Genomic DNA, 5,791 nt, shown 5'->3' with positions numbered 1-5,791 from the left:
AGTTCTTACTAGCTATTGCATATAAAAGCAGGCATAAAGATCCAGATCATCACATGTCAAAAACCTTCCTACACAACCAATATCTTGGGATAGGAGCAGTAATCTCTAGCATTAGTATTATCCAAAAGCTTAAACATTGGTATGATTCTAAACAACCTTGGATCTGTTCTTACCCTCTTAGATATAAGAACAGCATAGAGCATGCCTAATCCAGAAGAGATATTTAAACAATCAATCTTGGTCAGTCTAAACTACCATAACTCTCATCCAGCCTAATCCATCCCTAAGATCCTAACACACTACTCAGATGAATAACACATGATGAACAAAATCATAAACCCAGAAATCAATGAAACTTGCATGATTAGAAAGATAAGATGAAGATCTACAACTTTGTTCAAGGAAATAAACTTAGATTCTCAATACCCAAAAAGTTACAGAAGCAACAAGGTACATAAATCTAAGGAAAAAGCTTAAAAGTGTTGATGATGTAAACTTAAAAGCTAAAATCCCAAAAAGGGTAAAAACTAGGTTTTTGTGATATTCTTCCTCTGTAAAGTGGCTTGTCAGCGGCCATAGAGTACAAAGGGTATATATAGAAAAGTAGGAAAGCCCTAAAATGGTTACAAGACAAAATAGAGAGGCGGCTCGGTTGACTCGACCAGGTGGTCGGTCGAGTGCATGGTCGAGTGACCTCTTCTTCTGCTCCTTTCAGTCGGTCGAGTCCCTCTCAGCACATGGTCGAGTGTCTGGTCGAGTGTAGTGGTCGAGTGAACTCCCAGACCTTGATTCTCTTCTGCTCTAGCTCCTTTGTCTGCTTCTCTTGATGGCTTCACTCTCCCTCAGCACTTATCCATGCTCCATTGGGTCCTAAATCACTTGTTTATGCAAGAAACAATGCAATGCAATGCAAATCTACCATAATGCATAAACAGCCCTAAAACTACTCAATGATGACCTAACAAGCTAGTAAAACATGCAAAATGTGTAAATAAACTAAGGTAAGACAAGGTAAAATATGTGAACATCAACTCCTAAGATGGACCATGGAACAACAAATTTTCTTGGATCCTCTAACTTCGGTAATCTTTTCAAAGATGGAGAAGGAATGTTCTTCTTCTCTAGAGACAAAAACGCCTTAACTTCCACCAATCCTTTTCTTCAACCAAAACATCATTGTAAACCTTCTTAAACAAAGAGATATGCTTTACTGCCTCTGTAAATGGAATGTCAGCGGTGAACTCACTCATAAATTCTTTATACCGATCATACTTCTTTTCATCCAGAGGTTTCTTCACATGTCTTCTTGGAAAAGGAATTTGTGGCCTATAGGGCTTTGGTTCCACAAGAAGTGATTCCTTGGTATTCATATTAGGAGCAGATGAATCGTAATTCCCCATTCTTGCATGGAACGGTCGTTCAACAGAAGGAGTGAAATTTTCTGAGACGGGCTCTACAACAACAACGGGCTCTATAGGGGGGATCGGTCGATCCAACTTCTCTGGGGATCAAACTCGAATTATCAGGATAAATCGGGCTGGTCAATCTACGCTCAAGACTGATCGATCCTCGCTCTGCGGAAGCCAAACATGAGTTGATCACAGCACAACTCAGCTCATCTTCAATCCCATCATGGAGTGTTATAGCATTGCATGACTCTTTGTTCTTAGAGCTAGAAGAAATAGCAGAGACTCTCTTATCAATTGAATCAACACGTGAACTCAACCTCTCAAATTTCCCATTCAAATCATTGTACATGCTATCAATCTTGACATTAATCTCAGCAGAACTTTTCTTATGGCCGTCCAACAGTGCTTGCATCATCAATTCGAGTTTGTCATCTTGTAGAGCTGCAGATGGAGCGTGGTATCCTTGGAAATTTGAGCTATTAAATCCAGGATACACTTGATCTTGAGGATTCTCGACATTGGTGCTTCTGTAAGAGAGATTAGGATGATTTCTATAATTCTGGTTAAATCCATGATTCTTATAGTTCCCTTGTCCTCCTACATAGTTCAACTCCTCTGTCCGCTCAAAACCTGAATTTACTCCAACTTGCTGATAAACACTTGTCTGCCCGTCGCACATGTTGACAGCTTGTTGATCTCTCTTCAAAAGAAGGTCTACCTTAGCAGCGAGATTCTTAATAACATTTGTATCCACAGAGCTAACAACATGCAAAGAACGATCATACTCATGACTATGATTGATGTGACTCGCTGCAAGGTTTTCGATCAAGAGGTTTGCCTAAACAACAGTTTTAGTAGAAAAATCTCCTCTGCTGGCATTATCGAGTGCCATCTGGTACTTCTGGTCAATTTCTCCATAGAAGATGTTCATAAGATTCTCTTGTGAAAAGCCATGACGAGGACAGTCCCTCATATACTCCTTGAATCTCTCCCACGCTTCACAAAAACACTTTGTACCACCTTTTGAGAAGGTAGTAATCTTGCTCATTAACATAGCTGATCGTGACTTAGTGTAGAAGTGGTTTAAAAATGCTGCTCTACATTGCTCCCAAGTGGTAAGTGATCCTCGGTCCAAGAGATTTAGCAATCTCAAAGCCTTATCTCCTAGGGAGAATTGGAACAAAGTCAACATGAGATAATCATACGGAACTCCATTAGACCTCGTTGTACTAGCTAATCTCTCAAAAGCTTCAATATGGTCCAGAGGGCTCTCTGATGCTAATCCATTAAACACACGATTCAGGACCAAATTGATGAGACTATGCTTAATCTCGTAGTCTTGTCTCGCAGGAGTAGGAGGTTGAATCGCAGATCGATTCAGAAACAACCTGTTGTGAGCTTCTTCATCCCTCAAAGTAGCACGTCTTGCTGGTGGATTCGGATCAGGTTCATTTCGCTCTTGTGGGACCTATATTTGCTGAGGCTGAACAACAATCCATTGGGGGTTGGGTTGACGAGTCTCCCTGTTGTTTCCGTCGGCAATAGCGTTGGACTGGGCTTTTGCTTTTTGGTTCTCTCGTTCAAGCTGTGCTAACTCCTCGTTTCGCAGATTTTGCAAATCAGTAGGCTTGTGGCTTCTTGTTTGCATAAACCTGAAACACAAGAGAAAGAGCTCAAGAACTAATTAGTAGATAAAAATAAAATATATCTTAGACTAAATTCAATTCTAGAATTCCGAAGGCAACGTTTGGTCCTTGACAACGGCGCCAAATTGATCAACAAGTCAATTAAAACCTAATGTGTACTCAACCACGATCTAGTGGTGTCGTCGTAACACTTCAGGATCGAATCCACAGTGAAATTATGAAGATTAAATATAGCTAAGAAAAAAAGAGGAAGTTTTGTGAAAGAAGTAATAATTAAAAAACGGAAAGTAAATAAGTTGTTTTGAATCAAAAAGGAAATATTTGGCATAGGGGATCTATAGGGAATATAATCTTGGACTAAGGTGGTTAGATGGGGATGCGTTAAACACCGTTCTAGAACTCAAATCACGGTTGTAAAGCTAACCTACTTCCACAGCGATAACTATCTAAGCAATGAATTCACTAAACCCTAAACCGTCGTTTGGATCCAGCAAACCAAGCAAGCATTAACAAGTTCAGGTTTGATTAGTTCACAAGGTGCCTCAACTTCAACTTCCGTTGGCTAAGGTCCACCTTGCTCACCTAAGTTCTTTTCTAACAACTCAACAACACTTTCGGTGCCACGATGAATTAAACCTATGATCATAAACTAGGTAGTTAATCTAGTTTAGGCTTTAAGAACAACAATAGATGAAGAACAAAATAAATCAATCCCCAATCTAAAACACCATCGTTAGAGAATCATAAACCCCTTTGAAACTACTCAGCCATAGAGAAAGAGAAACAACAAATCAAATATGAAGAAGACAAAATTGAATTGCAAAAGAAAAGAAATATAAAGGGTTCAGAATTCTTCTCCAAAGTGTTAAAGAGGATTAGAGATTTTCTCCCAAAGCTCACAAGTGCTCAAAGGCTGCGTAAAATAAAAGTTGTCTTTTTAGAGGTCGAGCCTCGTGCTTAGATAGTAAAATAAAACCTTAAAAGTTGCTTTAAAACAAAAAAGGAAAAGTTGCTTCGGGTACGGGATTGGTCGATCCAAAATGTGGATCAGCCGATCCAGGATGCTTTTTTCTGTGTTTGCTTCATCTGCTTGCTAGTCCGATCAGTCTTCACCTAATTGGCTCCAGATGCTTGTTTTCATCCCCAAAACACTCAATTTCCTTCAAAAGCAACCTAGAACCTGTACAAACTCATAAAAGACTAAAAAACTCTAAAAGCACACTTTGACTCAATAAAATACTCAAAGCAAACCTAAAAACTATGGTTAAAACCTATAAAATACAGTCACATCCGGACTTGAAACTTTGCTTGTCCTCAAGCAAGAACAGACAAAAACTCAGGATCAGAGAAAATGTTTGAAAGTGGAAACTCACATATTCTTGGGAACCTCTTCTTTGCACTCTTCATCAAATCAAATTAAGAACTACTTTTTGTACTCTGTCCATGATTAGGATCAATACTCCCTACTCCGAACTCCACAACCTTAAAGAACCTTCAGCATCCCCATTGTTATCTCTATAAATCAGATTAGTGAAAATGTGTGGTCTCACCGAGGGAATATTGATCACTGATCATTATCGTTAATTGTCTTCGTTATGCTATACATGAAAAGAAATCTGTTGATGGCAGTGGTTTGGATGGGATTAGAAAGACTCTGATGGATGATTTTGATAATCCTCTTGATTTCCTTCAGAAGTCTCCAGCTGCTAAGAAACCAGCTGATACGAAAACACGGCCTTCCACGAGGAGAAATGCCAAAGAGTTTGAGGCGGCAGAGAAGGCCAAAGAGTTAGAGGTGGCAGAGAAGGCCAAAGAGTTAGAGGCGGCAAAGAAGGCCAAAGAAGTAGCTGCGGCAAAGAAGGCCAAAGAAGTAGCTGTGGCAAAGAAGGCCAAAGAAGTAGCTGCGGCAAAGAAGGCAAAAGAAGTAGCTGCGGCTGAGAAGGCCAAAGAATTAGCGGCTAGAGACATTCAGCAAAGAAAAGAGGTAGAAAGCCTAAAAGTCCTACTGCTGTTAGGTCGTTGTCTATTGTAAAACCTGGAGGTTTGAATAAGGGAGAAGCTGGTGCAGAAGCTGATGAAAGCAGTGTATGTGATATTACAGACCATTTTATTGCTGAAGCCAACATACTTGAACCTGAATCTGAGGAAGATGCAGAGGAACAGATTAGGCTTGATAGAAGTAAAGTTTTAAGGCTGGATAGTGTTAAGCTGTCAGCGGATGGGAGTGCATTGAATACACAACAAGTTCATCCAAGCAGGATTTTCCCCTATATTGGAGAAAACGGACTGATGTGCATGAGGAAGAACTGTTCACCTGAACTGCTCCACAAACTGGAGGCGATCGCTGGGTGGCGCTGCACGTGGATCTGGTTAGGGGCATATTGATTGCTATGATAGCATCGTTGGACAAGTAACCAAAGAAAGTGAGGGTAAAATGTTGAATGCTTGTAGGGCGTTTACGCGGATGATTCCAGCAATGATGAACGAGAACGTTCCTCACGAATATTGTACACCTACTTTCAAACAGTTTACCTTCAGGAGGAGGAGTAAAGCCAAGGTCCCGCAAAACGTACAGGTTGGTGACTGTGGCGTGTACGATTTAAAGTTTATTGAATGTCTAGCGCTTGGTGTGTCTTTAGATGGAATCTGTGATCAAAATACCCAGGCTATACGTTTCAAAATGGCAGCAGAAAACTACGATGAGGCACCTGAATTTATAAATCAGTTTAACTAAAA

The 5,791-nt window shown here is 40.2% G+C and overlaps 1 non-coding gene across 1 annotated transcript; it reads left to right on the top strand.

Annotated features, from left to right (window-relative positions):
• Nucleotides 1-2,356: 2,356 nt before the first annotated feature.
• Nucleotides 2,357-2,463, top strand: LOC147925654 (small nucleolar RNA R71). The gene has a single exon (XR_015585566.1). It is a non-coding gene; the product is annotated as a small nucleolar RNA R71 (small nucleolar RNA).
• The last annotated feature ends 3,328 nt before the right edge of the window (nucleotides 2,464-5,791 follow it).

This window comes from Camelina sativa, chromosome 16 (genome assembly GCF_030686135.1).
Source record: "Camelina sativa cultivar CO46 ecotype springtype chromosome 16, ASM3068613v1".
Taxonomy (NCBI): Eukaryota; Viridiplantae; Streptophyta; class Magnoliopsida; order Brassicales; family Brassicaceae; genus Camelina; species Camelina sativa.
This window is presented reverse-complemented; position numbering and strand designations above follow the sequence as displayed.